This window comes from Rhinatrema bivittatum, chromosome 4, assembly GCF_901001135.1.
Source record: "Rhinatrema bivittatum chromosome 4, aRhiBiv1.1, whole genome shotgun sequence".
Classification (NCBI taxonomy): domain Eukaryota; kingdom Metazoa; phylum Chordata; class Amphibia; order Gymnophiona; family Rhinatrematidae; genus Rhinatrema; species Rhinatrema bivittatum.
The window spans coordinates 474,797,557-474,814,886 of NC_042618.1; the positions used below are offsets into that span (position 1 = coordinate 474,797,557).

Consider the following 17,330-nt stretch of genomic DNA (forward strand, 5'->3'; position numbering starts at 1 on the left):
AGGGTGGTGTAGGAGGGATGAATAGAGTTTTCGGGATGGGAGGGGATATTAGAAATAAAAAGGTGGCAAGTTATAAGGTGCAGATTGGACTTGATCAATACTATGTGCTAATTCAGCTTCAGCTATATTTGATGGAAATATATGCTCTTTTGTTTTGTGTGTAAAATGATAAAGTTACTGTACTCTCTACAGAATAAAATGAAAGCATTAAAAAAAAAAATAGAACTGCTTTGGTCCATTATGTCTGTGGGAACATAAGCTAAAAAAAAATATTCAAAAGATTGAGGACATAATCATCATCTTATATTGTGATTCAAGACTTAGATTCTCATACGTGAATTTCCAGCATGAGTTATGCAAAATCAACAACATGCCCCCTCCCCCAGCTGTTTAGGCTGTGGCAGTGAGACAGCAGTGTAATCTGATGAACAAATCTGATTAATAATAGCAACATCAGAGTCAAGCAACCACGATTCAGTAGCACACAATATGTCAGGGGAATCTAGCAGCAATAAGTCATGCAATATTACGATCTTCCTCCTGGCTAATTGTTAATAAACAAAATGCGGACTGAATTGTTCAAAACATTGCCTCCTACCCATGACTTTTTAATTTTCTCAAGCCTCTCAGGAGGGACTTTGTCAAACACTTTCTGAAAACCCAGATACACTCTATCAGCTGGCTCACCGTTATCCACATGTTTATGCACACCTTCGAAAACATGTAGGAAATTGGTGAGGCAAGACTTCCATTGGCTAAATCCATGTCGAATCTGTCCCATTAAACTAAGTCTACATTAATTTTGTTCTTTAGAATAGTTTCAACCATTTTCCCCGGCACTGGCATTAGGCTCATTAGTCTGTAGTTTCCTGGATCATCCCTGGAACCCTTTTTAAAAACTGGCGTTACATTGGCCACCACCCAATTTTCAGGTACCATAGCTAATATTAATGATAGTTTAAAGATTACTAATAGTAGGTCTGTAATTGCAGTTTTCATTTCTTTCAGCTCTATGGGATGCATACCATCTGATTCAGGTGATTTTGTACTCTTAAGTTTGTCAATATGCTCTAGTGCATCTTCCAGAGACGAGAAACTGAGTGTTATCAGTAATAGGGACAAATCTTTGGAATGATTTACCAGAAGAATTGTGTTCACTCCAAGATCTTAAAATTTTCAGAAGGATATTTAAAGCCTCATTATTTAAACAGGCTTTTGAATGAACAAGAATTTTGTTGCATGTGGCCTATGTGACTTTTATGTGTTGTTTTATTTTGTCTTTATACTATTTTACGTTGATTATGTTATCCACTTAGCATGATTTTGTTATTATAAGCGGACTATAACTATTTTAAATAAATAAATACAGAAATATACTAAAATATATCTATTTCCTTCTGAGGTGCCTTTCAATCATTGTAAAGTTTTGAACTGAAGACGTAGACTGGCAAGGTACTTAGAATGCAGCATTCATATCCCAACGAGAGGAAAAATCACTTTTAGTACACAGAAGACAGAACTGCTGCTGTAGAAGCAAACTGTGGCAGACGAGTTTTGAAGGCAGGTTCTATAAAAAGATATAGGCTTAAAGCACAATCCCCAACACAGGTAACATTCTCGTATTTTATAAAATGGATCAGATAAATCTGGATAACATTTTCCTAGCACTGATATGCAATGAAAAAGAAAATAATCAGAAGGAAAGAAGTCACGGATGGGGAAGCCTGGTAACTGTGAAATCTGTGAGAGTGTTCCAGATACACCATGCTCACAAGCATTGCAAGAGAAACTCGTCCCATTCCGAACCTAGAAATCAAGTGCTCGGCACAGGCCACACATTTTAGATCGTCCCATTTCTACGTGAAGGTGTTCAAACAAAAGGAAGCCTGAGGGCTCCAAGGAGCAGCAACCAAGTCCTGCCTGAAAGAACCGTTTCAGAAAAATTGCCTTACAAAATGAACATTAGAGGGCTTTTCCCTCCTGGCATTTCAGAAGAAGGCCGTGTTGCCTACCCGTCTTCCATCCCACCAACACACCATCTGACAAAGCTCGTGGTAGGAGAGGGGAGGATGTATCTCTGAACCATGGGGTTTTGCTTTCCACCTGCTGTTACACTTCCCAGCCTCTGTCAGTTCTTTTTTGTTTTGCTTTATAGAAGGGAAGACAACATAATGATAATTATTTAGATTTTTTTTTTCTCTCCAGACTTTACTCAGTGAATTCTCGTAGCACAATAACAGGGACAATCTGTTCCAGCACGGAGGGCTCCTGTATGCCTGAAGGCTCTCTTGAAGTGGCTGAATGGGAGCCCTCATTGTCAACCCCCTTTGGTTGCTATGCAGAAATCTCCAGAGGCCATGTGCTGTATGATGACAGCCACGCACTGTGTTCTCTAACACTACAACATGTAACAAATTGATTTCCATTGTGTGCTCTTCAAAGCAGTAGTTATTATATTAACTTTCATCAGAATTACAGCTATAGTATCTCCAGCTTGGAGAATGTGCCTAAAGTGGATTGCTATTTTTTTTTTTTTTTTGGCAATGGACAGTGTATTCAGCAAATGTGTCTAAGATTCTAGGAAAAATCAGTCAATAGTAAACAAAGAATTGTGCAGAAGATAAAATAGTGATTGACCCAGGTAAATCAGCTGTCTGATTGCCCTCACTAAATCCAGCAAAAAGTGTGCCTGAGATTCCAGAGCGTACATACTTTTAGCTGGGGTGAGGAAAGGGGCATGTTTGGGGCAAGATTGGAAAACTGCACCCCTCCATTGTATTTTCATATCTATGCATGTTATCTTCTGTAGAAATTTTACCCACGGAAAAAGCAGCTGCAAAGGTCTGTGTAAACTTTCTCCCCATGACAATTTTCAGAGGAAAAGAATGCGTGGACCTTCCCTTTGAAAATCAGGTACCAGGTCTGCAGGTACAAATCCCCTCTGGACTTTGCACTAGGCACGACAGTTGGAAATATATAATAATTATTCAAAACTCCACTTTCATTATTCTTGCAATCTGTTTATCAAGACTCTTTATATAAAAAGTGTTGACTGGCTGCTTCTGTTAAGGGTAGCAGCAAGTGCCACTCTGTGCAAGTCACCCCCAAGCCTTGTGTTAAGGGTGGTAGCAACTGCTTGCTATGTGCAGGTACCCCCAAGCAGAAATATAAACTTTAGCTGTGGTGTAATAGTAAAGTTACTCCATTTGTTCATTTCCATTCTTTAGCCAGCAAGGCACCTGTGTTTGTCTGACATCCTTATGAAATCCATCACCAATCTTGCCTTCTGGTAAGGCATGAGATTCATTCAGCACCCTTTCCACGACTAAATATTTCCTGTCATTGTCTTGAATCTTCCCCCTTGGATTTTCATACCAATGATCCTTAGTTTTGAGTTTCCTTTCCATCAGAAAAGATTTGATCTTTGTGCATCACCTGTTAGAATGTACTATAGTGCACTTTTACCTACGTTTTTATGTGCCTGCATGTAAACCGTTGTGATGGTATATAAGAGATTTTAAATAAATAAATAAATCATGAATGTCTTTCTGAAGGTCTGCATTATATCTCCCCTGCCTCTTCTCTCTTCCAGGGTGTACATATTCAAGTCCTTCAGTCTCATCTCATGTGGTTTTTCCCTACCAACCCCACACCATTTTTGCTTTTTTCTGGTCTGCTTCCATCCTCTCTCTATCCTTTTTGAGATGAGGTCTCCAAAACTGAAGACAGTCCCCCAGGGGAGGCAGGATCTGTTCAGTGACACTTTCACCTCTTTTCCCCTGCTGGTTATGTCTCTTTCAGTGCAGACCAGCGTCCCTCTGGCCTTAGCCACCGCCTTGCCACATTGCTTGGACACCTTCAGATCATCAGACACCGCCACCCCGAGGTCTCTCTCTCCCTCAGGTCTAAAATGGTAAATGTCAGGGCCAACCTAGGCAGGCGCCTTCCACACAGGGGACTGAAAAATGCAACCAGGTTGCTACAGCTCAGCACCCCTCGGCTGACCTGGGTGTAGAACAGCCCACTATGACCTTTCAAGTTATTTTATCCGCACCCTGTGTGCGCCTAGGATTTTATCTGGGGCCCCTGCCACCGGCACCCCCTCCCCCATCTTCCTCTTCCTCGGCCCAGTGCAAAGACGCAGCTCTGCCCGAGGGTGGCTCGGGGCCAGTCGGCAGCTGGCGGCGGCGCGCGCCGCGCTCCCAGAGTCCCGCGGGAGAAGGCGCGCGAAGCGGTTGCCATGGCGACTCCTCTCGCGCTGCCGCGGAAGGGGCCGGGGCAGCGAGTCGCCTTCTCCCGGTAAAGGGGGAGGGGGGGGGGTGTTCAGCCGGCTGCAAGGAAACGTTAAAGAAACCGCCTGAGCGGCGTTTCACGTTCCGAGGAACCGCCCGGCCGCAGCCATTGCCACTCGCAAAACAAACAACGGGAAAATTAAAAAAAAATAAAAAAAAAAGAGAGCGAGGCCTGGCGCGGAAGGAGAAACCAGAAAGAGCCGCTCAGCGCGGGAAAGGCGCCTGCCCCCTCCCCCCCGCTTCAGTCTGCCGCGCTCACCCCCGCTTTATAAGCGGGTTTCTGCCTGCCGACAGCGTGTGCTGCGGGAGCTGAGGCACCGGGGGCAGTGCGGGCTCTTTTCATCGCACCGAGCGAGAAGAAGCGAGGCGCTCCCGTTTGCCATGTTTCTTCCCTCTAAACAGAGGTTGCTGTGCATTTTGAGAGCAGCGTGTTGTGGGTTTTTTTTTTAAGCACTTTGCTCCTATAATTACAATCTCAGGCAGTAATGTTATAACAGGTGCTGTTAGGTTATTTGCAATCAAGTTAATTCTGCATATGTGTCACAATTATGGAAGTAAATCAGGAAATTAAGGGGTGTTTATCAGTGAAATATAAAATTAGTACGTGTAAGATTCTCTTTGTGGAGTGACACAGAGAAGCCTTTTATGCCTGAGAGCTGACAGTCTCAGTACAAGAAATAATCAGGTATCATAGCAGCTCCCTGGTAATTCTTTATTCTAAAACGCCGCTTTCTAGCTATTTCTAGGCTTGAAAGAAAGAGCTAGACAGAACCATCTGGAACAATGCACAGCCAGAGCAAATTATACACGGGGTTCTCCACACAACTTGATACGATTTCTGGAGGGTCTCTCCCCCAAACAGGAAGTCAGGCTGAAACACACAAGCAGCCAGCACTTGGAATGAGTGACCTGACAGCCTGTTTCTGGTGCCAAGACTGTCTGAAAGCAAAGAAACACTATTATTATTTATTACCCAACCGTCGACTATGTCACCAACAGCATATGCATGAAACCCTGCCCCAAAGAAATGAGCTGGCATTACATGATGGAAATGTCTGATGTACTCAGTGGAGTCTATAATTAGGGGTTCCCCAATTATTTATATACTTGGGAGCTCTCCGGCTTTCACCTAGAGACTGGAGAATCGGCATAAATTGCCAGATCTCCAAGGAAACATAAAAAAAAACAACTGTTGGGAGTTGTTGCGGTCAAAGGAAGAAGAGGCTGCATTGGCTTGTGCAGGCTGGAAGAAAGAGGAGGAACATCAATGGCCAACACAGCCGAAAGAAGGCAGAATATCAACCTGTGCTGGCCAGAGGGAAGCAGTGGTGGCAGAAACGCTGGCTAGATCAGCCCACGGGGGGGGGGGGGGGCACTAGGAAGTAGGGCTGGCAGCAGCAGATTCAGAGGTGGGACGGGGGAGGAGGGTGCTGGAATCAGGCCTGGTGAGGGGTGGAGGAGAGCTCTGGAGTCAAGCCTGGGAAGGGGACAAGAGAGAAGGAGGTGGTGCTGCAGTCCAGGCTAGGAAGGAGAAGAATGCATGGGCCGTTCCTGGAGTGAGGGAAGAGAGAGAGGTGCATATCAAGGGGGGAACACAGGAGATAGTTTATGCATGCATCCTTTCCCTCCAACCTCCACTCCCCGCTAGGCCACACTAGTCTCACAGTGACCAGAACTCAAAAGTTCCCAGGTATGTTTCTCTGGATAAGTACAACAAATAAAACAGAATTTTACATTTCATCTTTTATCTGGGAAAAGAATGCAAATGGATGCAGCTGCAAGAGAATGATTAAAGAGCAGCGTGCTTCCTGGAGTAAGCCAGGGGAGAGCTGCACTGGAATTCTTGTTAACTGGACACAAGAGTAGCAGGTCCCCTACCCCCGCTGATGCTGGGATGAGCCACAGAGTGAGATGACAGCTTCAGCAGACGTCAGGGAGTGAAAAGAATATAAAAGCTTTGAAAAAAACAAATCCAGATTCTCTCTTATTTTTCATTTACTATTTTTATGTAAGTTGTTGACCAAGACCAGCAAATGTCTTGTTTCCAGCTGAGTCCCAGAAATACAGGAAGATAAATGAACTTGTCCATGATCACACTGAAAATCACTGGCAGAGGGCAGTTCTGAACTCGTAGCCCAGAAAGTGACTTTTCCAATGCTCTAACCACCCCTCCTACCTACAATAAATCAATTTGCTGCTGTGTGCAAATACTCACACCCACAAAGAACCAAACATTTAGAAATGTGGAGAAACTCCAAAATCTATGCTAGAGAAAAATACAGATGGAGAAGAATGAATGAGAAATGCCATAAAACTTAATAAACAGATGAGAGAGAAAAACAATCAAACACAAGAAGACTGCTTATAATTCACAAACAAAGCATAGTTTAGAAGTGAGCTCCTAGAAATAGGAGCATGTCAGAGAAATATTGAATTGCCTTCACTTTTGTCCTTTATACATATTTTGGGGAATGCCCTATTGTGGATTGGTAATTGGTTAAAAATAGAAAGCAACGAGTAGGACTGAATGGTCACTTTTTCCAGTGGAGAGAACCGAATAGTGAAGTGCACCAGGGATCTGTCTAGGGACCAGTGTTGCTTAACATATTCATTAATGATCTGGAGCAATGGAGAGCAATGAACAAGGTGATCAGATTTGCAGATGGCAAAAAATTATTCAAAGTAGTTAAAACACAAGCTGATTGCAGGGAACTGCAAGACTGGGGAACAAGGCATCAAAATGGCAGATGAAATGTAAAGCAGGCAAATGAAAAGTGGTGCACATAAAGGAAAATAATCCTAACTACAGGTACACAATGTTACACTCAGCAAATGGATTCTGGAGTCACTGCTGACAATATATTGTAATCCCCACTGCAAAGAGAACACCTGGAATTATTTGGAAAGAAATAGAAAACAAAAACTGGAAATGTAATAATGCCGGCATATTGATCCATGATGCAACTGCGCCTTGAGTGCAGTGTGCAGTTCTGATTCTTGCATCTCAAAAAAATATAGCAAAGTTACAAAAGGCATTACTATGGGGATGGACCAGTTCCCTCAGGAAAGAAGGCTAAGCTGGTTAGGGCTCTTCAGCTTGCAAAAGAAATGACTGAGAGGGGATATAATGGAGGTTTATAAAATTATGTCAGGTGTGAAACAAGGTAATAGAGAATGGAGATTATATTTACCCTTTCAAATAGCATTAGGAGTAGGGGACACTCTGTGAAACTAACTAGTAGCTCATTTAAAACAAATTTGCTAAAGTATTTTTTCAGTCAATGCACAATTAAGCTATGGAACTTATTACCAGAGAATGTGATCAGGTAGTATAACCCTAACCCTTATGTTCTTATGAGTTTGTTAAAAAAAAAAAAAAAAAAAAAAAGGTTTGAACAATGGGGATGTGCATTTGTTTTAAATGAAATAAGAAATGTTAACAGCATTTTTCATTTGGTTTCAATTCATTTTTAAAATGAAATGAAAGACAAATGAATGGAATTTTGCTTTTTATTTGTTTTTCTTAATTAGGCATGCTGCCCCCCGCCCCCCCCCCCCCCCACACACACACACACACACAGCAAAATCCTCATTGTTGTCAAAAAATGCAAGCTCCGCTCCTTTCCTTGATCCCCCCCCCATACCATATCTTTGCCCATGCGTGGGCTTTCCGCAATACTAAGCAGATGGAAGGGCAGAGAGAAAGACCGCGAAGGTGCAGGGAATGCAGGTATGGAGAGAGGATGCTGGGAACTGAGTAAAGCGAGCAAAGATATTGGGATGATGCTGATGGGAAGGGCTGGAGGAGAGAGGAGGAGAGGCAGGGCGCGAGGGAGAAAAGATGCTGGGCACTTTGGACAGGGGAGAAGGGACGGAGATGCTGGGTTGGGCAGAGCATGAGAGCAATAGAGGGGGATGATGTGCCAGAACCCTGGTGAAAAAGGATAGCGTGCTGTGCCGGAGCCATTGCCACTGGAAGGAAAGAGCACTATCCTGGAGCTGCTGCCAGCAGGTACAATACACAGTGCTGCCCTCATAGGGTGAAGTTCAGAACCCCTGGTATTCACCATGCAAACAGGCAAGTTGGCCCTTAATCTTTTTTTTTTTCCAAAACAGTGAATCAAAAAGCACATGTACTACTCATTGGCTCCAATTCAGCATGGCTTACAAAGTAGTGAAAGGTGGACCTTTCATATAGGTAGCTCAAACCACTAGCAACCCTTGTTTTAAGCCATGGATCCTGGCTTTATCCTGCTCTGCTCCAATTCAGAGCAAGAATGATATTCCCTTGAACCTCCTGTCCAGTGAGACAGAAAAAACGTATTATGGAAACAGAAAGTCACTGGTGGTGGTCTGAAATCATTCACCAAATACCTGCAGGCTGACAGGGAATAAGTGCTCTTTTTAGTTTCAGGTGTGATTATTCTCCTCATTATGACGTCAAATGAACAAGACTGAATGATAAGTTATAGAGACATGACTATACCATGCTCATTTTTCCTTTCCTTAGTGCTGTATAAGTGCTAAGAATTGCTTTATCATGGGTTCTCCCATCCTGCCCCTCACTTGCCCACCCCACTGACTGCTTTTCTTACCTACATTCCTTGCAACCTTACTCCATTAAAGCTGCTCCTTTCTCAATCTCAAATTTACCTCATGTGCCTTAGTTCTTTCCAGTCACAGCTTCACTGTTTAGCTGAAAGCCTGTCTGTCTCTTTTGATGATATTGTAAGCTCCAAAGAGTGAGAACTGTCTCTTATGTGTCTCTGCATAGTGCTGCATATGCCTGATGGTGCTCTACAAATAATTAATAATAATAGTGTGTCTGATCTGCCTATTTTAATTTTAATAATTTAAATACAGAGCAATCATTCCCACAACGAAAACTCTCCGAGACACAGATTTATAAATTAAAGAAGGATTCCCTTTTTGTACAAGTGATCCATTCACACTACAAAATTCATCATCTTAACTGCTGGAATGCTGACAGCTGTCACTCTTAGACTGTCCTTAATATAGAGTTTCTTTTACGATAACATTCTGGCTCTGTGGGGCTCATCCTGTTTAAACCTCTCACTGGTCTATGTAAAGCCCAGAATGGATTTCTGGGATTAGCAATAGCATTATTAACCAAGCGATGCCCTTATCTCGCAGAGTGAGTTGTTGGACAAGTTCTGCTCCTTGTTTTCTTATTGTCTTTCATTTTGGGAAAGTAAAGAATTTGAGGGTCTGGTGAATCTGGCAGGGATGGATATCCCATCTGGTTGGCTGACTAGCTGTAAGCACCAAGATCCCTCTACTTAAAAGGATGCTACCAGGCTATAAATGGTAAATGGCAAATAAATGACAATTGTTTACAACCATAGAGAGACAATAAGGATAAACCATCTGGACCTGCTGTTGGACCAGTCCTATTGCATTATTGCTGAATGTTGCAGCAATGTGCATATCTGTGCTGCTGCTGCATGGCTGGAAACATATGTCAGCCATTGGGGCCAGGCTCAAGTGTTTCTACAGCCTTCATGTTTGTATTACAAAACCTAAGAAATAAAAAAAAACACTTAAAGGAAAGAAAGGCAGGATTAAGTAGCCAGCAATAGATAACTGAATTTAACAAAATTTGGAACCTGATTCATCAGGGTCTTTTCCCATAGACACAAGATGTGGGGGGGGGGGGGGGGGGGGGGGGAGCCTTAATGAATCAGGCCCTTGGCATTTGTAAAGGATTTCAAATTCCCATTTCACCAGCTCATACAGCGTGACCTTTAAAAGTTAAGGTGGCCTGGCTACGCAGCTTTGCATGAGTCTCTCTGTCTTTTTGATAGTCGAATTGTCAAGTGAAAAAAAAAAAGAACTACATTTTCATGACTATATTTGCAATAAGGCAGACAGAAAATAGACAAGCTGGATGTGTTGTAATATCTGCCTGGCGTTCTTAGCTTTCTGGTGTATTTGTGAGGAAAGCCTCTCCTTGCTATAGTGAATCTCCTAATATTATGTTATTTTCATATTTTCAAAGTAAATTCAGGCTAAAAAGATTTAGCCTCATTGTACCAATGCAGGTAATATTTTATCTGTCACATCTCCATTAACATCTCAGACTTTGAATGGGAGAAGCAAGTCAAGATTTGAAAGGAATTGAATGCGTGGAAGGATAGAAAGAAACTGTAAAACCCTTCAGGTTAAACTCAGAAGGACTTCTCCCAGCGATAGCAAACTTCACACACACACACACACACACACAAGCACATACACACACTCACACACACACACACACACACAGACAAGCACATACACACATGCTTTAAAATTGCATATTGGGACTCTGGGCCCCATCCTTCACTCCCTTCCTCACTCCCACCCCAGCATGAACTCTCCCCTTTGGTCACCAGGATTGTGGTGCATGCATTCCACTTCTGGTGCCCTCATGCACTGTCTGGATAGCAACGACTGCAGCCCTTCTTTGGATCAACTTCCTCTGTCTATATCCTTCCAGAGACAGGGCCCCCAGAATAGGACATGGTACACTAGCGGGCTGATACAGTAAAAATTGCGGGAGAGCAGGAGAGCGAGCACTCTCCTGTGCGCGCGATACAGTAAATTAATTTATTTAACTTAGGGCCAGCGGTAAAAAGAGGCGCTAGGGACACTAGCGCATCCCTAGCGTCTCTTTTCGGACAGGAGCAGCGGCTGTCAGCGAATTTTGCCGGCGTTGATTCTCAAACCCGCTGACAGCCACGGTTTTGGAAACCGGACGCCGGCAAAATTGAGCGTGCGGTTTTCAACCCGCGAGCCGCGGGCCTATTTCAAAATTTTTTTTTTTTTTTAACTTTTGGGACCTCTGACTTAATATCGCCATGATATTAAGTAGGAGGGTGCACAGAAAAGCAGTTTTTACTGCTTTTCTGTGCACTTTCCTGGTGCCCGGAGAAATTAATGCCTACCTTTGGGTAGGCACTAATTTCTGAAAGTAAAATGTGCGGCTTGGCTGCACATTTTGCTTTCTGAATCGCGTGGGAATACCTAATAGGGCCATCAACATGCATTTGCATGTTGAGGGCGCTATTAGGCTCGGGGGGGGGGGGGGGGGGTTGGATGCACATTTTTGAATAAGGGGTAAAGCTAGTGCATCAAAAACACGCGCACTGTACTGTATCGGCCTGTAGGTGAGGTGCCACCAAAGATTTATACAATGGCTTTATCACTTCCCTTTATCTATTAGTTATTTCCCTCCCTAGCATCCCTTTGACTCTGTTTCAATACCTTAAAATCACTGAATATAATCATACGGAGATCACCTTACTATTCTTTAGACATCTGTAATTCACCCCACATTGTGTACTGCTCCATCAGACTTCTGCATCCAAACTGCATAACTCTGCATTTTTTTAGTACTGAAACCTAGCTGTCAAGTAGGCAACCATTCCTCAAGCTCTCTAGATTGCTTCTCATACCATCTACTCTCTTAGGAATAACCACTCTCTTTGCAGATTGTAGCATCATCTGCAAAAGGCAAACTTGTCCTACTAAGCCCTCCACAAAATCGCTCACATATTGAAAGCAGTGGCCCTGGCACTGACCCCTGAGTCACTGCTTTCATCACCTCTCCTCCGAGTGAGCTCCATTTACCATCACGTTCTGCTTTCTGTCTCAATCAGTTTCTAATTCAATTGTCCAACTTAATTCCCACCTGTAGGCTGCTTGGTTTGTTTATGACTCTCATGTGGGACAATAGCAAAAGCTTTGTGGAAATCCAAATGCACAACATCCAGTCCCCCTCCCTGATTCAATTTTCTGCTCACCCAGTCGTAAAAAAAATCAATCAGATTCATCTGACATGATGGTAAAACTATGCTGCCTTGGATCCTATAACCCATCACATTTAAGATCCTTCACTATCCTTTCCTTTGCAACATAAGAACATAAGACTTGCCATTCTGGGTCAGACCAAGGGTCCTTCAAGCCCAGCATCCTGTTTCCAACAGTGGCTAAGTCAGGTCACAGGTACCTGGCAGGATCCCCAAGGGATAGAGAGATTCCAGGCTGCTTATCCCAAGAATAAGTAGTGGATTTCTGTAACTTTACCTTAATAATGGTTAATGGACTTTTCCTCCAGGAACTTGTCCAAACATTTTTTAAACTGAGCTACACTAAAAGCTTTCACCACATCCTCTGGCAACAAATTCCAGAGCTTGAGTAAAAAAATCAATATTTTCTATTATTTTTAAATGTATTACCCAGTAACTTCATTGCGTGTCCCCTGGTCTTTGTACTTTTCGAAAGAGTAACAACTGATTAACATTTACTCATTCCACACCACTCATTATTATATAGACCTCTATCATATCCCCCCTCAGCCCTCTATTTTCCAAGCTGAAGAGTCCTAACCTCTTTAGCCTTTCCTCATAGGGGAATTGTTCCATCCCCTTTATCATTTTGGTCGCCCTTCTCCGTATCTTTTCTAATTCTGCTGTATCTTTCTTGAGACGTGGTGACCAGAACTGCACCCAGTACTCAAGATGAGGTCACACCATGGCGCGATACAGAGGCATTATGATATTCTCTGTTTTATTCTTCATTCCCTTCCTAATAATCCCCAGCATTTTATTTGCTTTCTTGGCTGCTGCTGCACACTGAGCTGAACTTTTCAATGTATTATCAACGATGACACTTAGATCCTTTTTCTGAGTGGTGACTCCTAATGTGTAACCTTGCATTGTGTATCTATAATTTGGGTTACTCTTCCCTAAGAGCATCACTTTGCATTTGTCTACATTAAATTTCATTTGCCATTTGCATGCCCAATCTCCCAGTTTTGCAAGATCCTCTTGCAGTTTCTCACAATCCTCTTGCGATTTAACAACTTTGAATAATTTTGTGTCATCAGCAAATGTTATCACCTCACTTCTTGTTCCCATTTCCAGGTGGTTTATAAATATACTAAAAAGCAGTGGTCCCAGAGCACATCCCTGGGGCACTCCACTATTCACCTTTTTTTGCAATGGAAAAATTTACCATTTAGCCCTACTCTCTGTTTTCTATCCTTTAACCAGTTGGCAATCCACAATAGGACACTGCCCCCGATCCCATGACATTTTAATTTCCTAAGAAGTCCCTCACGAGGGACTTTGTCAAAACTTTCTGGAAATCCTGTAACCACAGGTTTATTTACTCCCTCAAAAAAATGTAGCAAATTTGTGAGGCAAGACTTCCCTTGGCTAAATCCATGTTGGCTTTGTCCCATTCTCTATTAATTTCCCCAGCACCAAAGCCTGTAATTTACCACGTCTATAAAAAAGGATATCTACCCTTCTACAGTCCCATACAACCAGTCCTGTTTCCAAAGATGTACTGAACAGGTCCTTCAGTAGAGCCATCAAAAGCCCTCTGAACGTTTCCTATTCAACCCCATGATCTGTCCACTTCAAATTTTCTAGTCCCACCCAAATATTCTCCTGTGTAAATGGCATGGTCTTTATCACACTACCATACATAACCTTGTCAACAATCAGTGGGCATTCTTCTTTCCCATCAGAAAATAATACTGACATATCTGTTGCTTTTTGCTCATCCTCTTCCAGACATTTCTCCTCATCCCCTCTTGCAGGATAATTTTAAAAGGAAAATGTAAATGTAGCATACTATCATAGCAATTTTCAAAAACCCATTTACCCATGTTAAGTGCATTAATAATTCAATAGCATATTTTGTAGCAATTTTCTACAGGTCTAACCTGCATTAAGGGCACTTAACATGGGTAAATGGGCTTTTGAAAATTACCATAATAGAATGCTATATTTACATTTTCCTTAGAAAATTGCCCTGTCAGCTTTACAATCCTACCTCCGTTCCTCCTCCTTTCGCTAATACACCCCGATTGTCCTGAACCTAAATTGGCTGCCAGCTCCTTACTGAGCCCAATGAAAATCCCTCTACATTGCGTTTAGGCCACTATAATACACATTGTTTACCAAGTTCTTTGTATCCAAGTTTTGTTTACCCTGTTCATTGTAAGACAATATTCTGTCATAGTTATTGTTGGAATGCAAACTGAGGTGATTAGTAACTTTGTTACCTGAACCTCGGTATATAAAAGCAATAAATAAATAAATAAATGGCCAGGGCTCATCCTATCTGTACCCCTACAAACCCTCTGGCAGATTGAGACCTGAAAAAGAGGCACTCCTACAGCTTCCTGTTCCTAAAGGCCGGCCTCGGCTTGTAAGTGTGCCTTCTCCTTGTTCATCCCCCCCCGACAGAGACCAGAGACCAGAGTACCTACCAACATATTAACATGATGTTGTTTCACCAAGCCTCCCCTTTTTAGCCAGCAACAGTTCAATAAGCTAAAACACTGCCACTTATTTTTATTATTATTATTTCTTCTTTTTGATCTCTCTCATCTCAACACTCTTCTCCTAGGCTCCACCTTGGTCAGCTTTCGTTTCTGGTATTATATGCATTCTGCTACGTTCATGTATCTTAAATCGTGTTTTTTGTTATGTATCTTTTTTTTTTTCCATATATTATTTATTATGGGTACTTGCTTTGTCTTATAGATGTAAGCTGCTGGGTAATCCCTGTATCTCACTCACTCTGAGGTCTCAGTAGAAAAGTGAGGAAAATTCCTTGTTGTAATAAATAAATAAATACCCCCAACAAAGTCTTGCCACACCGCTTTCATTCTTTCGCTATCTTTTCTTCTGCTTGCACCTTGCCATCTTGACTACTTTATCGCTTTCGGCTTCACCAGCTGTTCTTCCCTGTTACCCCTCTTTCCTTCCATTTTTTTTTTTAAATCCAATTTTTTTACCCTTCCTTTACCAGCCACATCTTCTGAAAAGCACATTGGTCTCTTTTTACCTCATATTTATATTTACTTTATTAACATAAAGACTTGTTGCTCTTTCTATAACTCCTTTGAGGATGAGCCACTCTTCCTGCACTCCGCCTATATTCTCCCACCTGCCACCCTGTTGGTATTTTTCAAATTCAGGACTTGAACTTTTGTGTGACTCGTCTCTGCCTTAATTCCTATCTCAAGCCGTTAACCATCTGCTGATCACCAGTGCTCACCTCCTACCTGAAGGTTAGTACCAGGCCCAGTATCCCTTGAGGGATTCATTACCCTAACCGATTCTGTAGATGGGATTTGCATCTAGCAGGTGAAAATCTCTCACTTTTACTCCTGCGTTTCAGATATCTTTTCCAAGATAGGCAGATAATTAGCAGTGGGGGTGGGGATGGTTTTAATACTGGATGTGAGTATTTTTATTTGCCTGCCTTAGCAAATATCTTTCTGCTCCACATGTTCTCTAAGTCCCGGATTTGGGTGTCTGCAGGCTTTTACGGTGACCTGAACTGAGAAATCAGGAGTCCTCGCAAATTACAAATAACCAAATGTTATTAATCTTTGTACTAGTGCTGTGAAGTACCTAAGTCCTTGTGTTATATTTCAGTGTGTGGGGAGGTGGGAGGATTTATTATTTCATTCAATACTCAGGTGCAAATTATAACCTGTTTAATATAAACCAAAACACATTATAAAGCTTGGAGAAATTCTGCTAATTTCAGCCCAGATTACCCAAGTGTTTTCTCCCATTTTGTGTCTATGAAATAAATGCTCGGCACATCTGGCCCTAAATGACTCACTCTGAAGCCTCCACGTTATATGCACACTGTACATTTGTGTCTAAAGAACTGACAAGCATTTAATTGAAAGCAGCAGCATTAGGGTCCTCTTTTTGGTTCCTTGTCTCCCTAGTCAGTCTTACTCCTAGTTCTCCTTTATGCTATCTCTGAGAATGTGTTTCTTATATTTTCCCTTTTTATCTTTTTGAATGTCAGCTCTACGGCCCCATTTACAAAAAAGGCTTCCTCCTCTGAGATAACTATAGGCCCGATTCACTATAAGCTTTTATTCCCCATAGAGCCTTCGCTCTAAATGTAAGGGGAGGATGTGTAAATGCAGCCTTGCCCTGTCCTACAGGCTGGTTGGGTACTGGAGCATGGAACATCTTTTTTTTTTTTTTTTAATCTAAAATTAAATCCAAATCAGAGCTTTTTCGAAAAAGAACCTTGACCATTATGCCTTTTCCTACTGGTTTCCTAATTATTTAAAATGCAGGTTTCAGTGTGAAACTCAAATAGGAAGATTAACAGCATTTTCTCAGAGGTACCTAGGCTTTGGCTCATTTTCCAAAATAAAAGTCATCAGATAAAATCGAAGCTTATGTAAGTGGATACCTTTTTATTGGACTCATTTTATGCACTTCTTGACTAGCCTTTTTGTCAATATTTGTTTAATTGATTTATAATCCGTCTTTGTGACTACAGTACTTACCTTAGGAAAGAAGCATCTGTTATCACATACACATATCTATTATTTTTTTTTTGTTTTATTAATTGAAAAAGCACCAAAAAATAGAAGAGGGACAAACCTTGAATGCTGGCTCAGGCAGGCTGCTCCTTGAGCTGGGGGTGAGCGCTTGATGTCCATTCCGGGGTGACCTTTGGCTGTAGCTGGCCATACAAGGAAAAGGCAGAAAAATCCTTCAGCTTGAACGAAAGAGAGGGGTCCACTGTAGTGTGGAAGGGACGGCAGCTCTCAACTCGCCCCTGCACCTGTATATCCATTCCAGGGCTGTTTGTCACAGAAAGGGGTGTGAAATCCACAGGAGAGAGAGAGAGGTTAAGAACAAAGATGATCTCTCCCTCTTCAGAGTTCAGAGCTTTCAGCCCTCACAGACGTCTCTGGCTGAGGGGTTTCCCCACTCCTGAATATGCCTTAGGAAGGAATGAAGCTGATTAAGGAAAGGCCATGATAAAGCAATCTTCAGGGCGAGCACATGGAGCCTGCCACTTAGTGCCCACTGCTCCGGGATTTTTCTCTCTGGTTAGAAAGTGCCCCTATTGTGCACTTGAATGAAAACTAAAGAATTGTCACTACACCAATATACACAATACACAAATGAAAGCTAAGAAACACACCCATGGCAGAAAAACGCTGCTAAAATGTAAATTGCTTGGGTTTTTGTT

The 17,330-nt window shown here is 42.3% G+C and overlaps 1 long non-coding RNA gene across 1 annotated transcript in view; it reads right to left on the minus strand.

Moving 5' to 3' along the window:
* LOC115089210 overlaps positions 1-17,330 on the minus strand; it is a 257,159-nt gene that overhangs the window by 81,328 nt on the left and 158,501 nt on the right. The gene's annotated exons all lie outside the window — the stretch shown is intronic.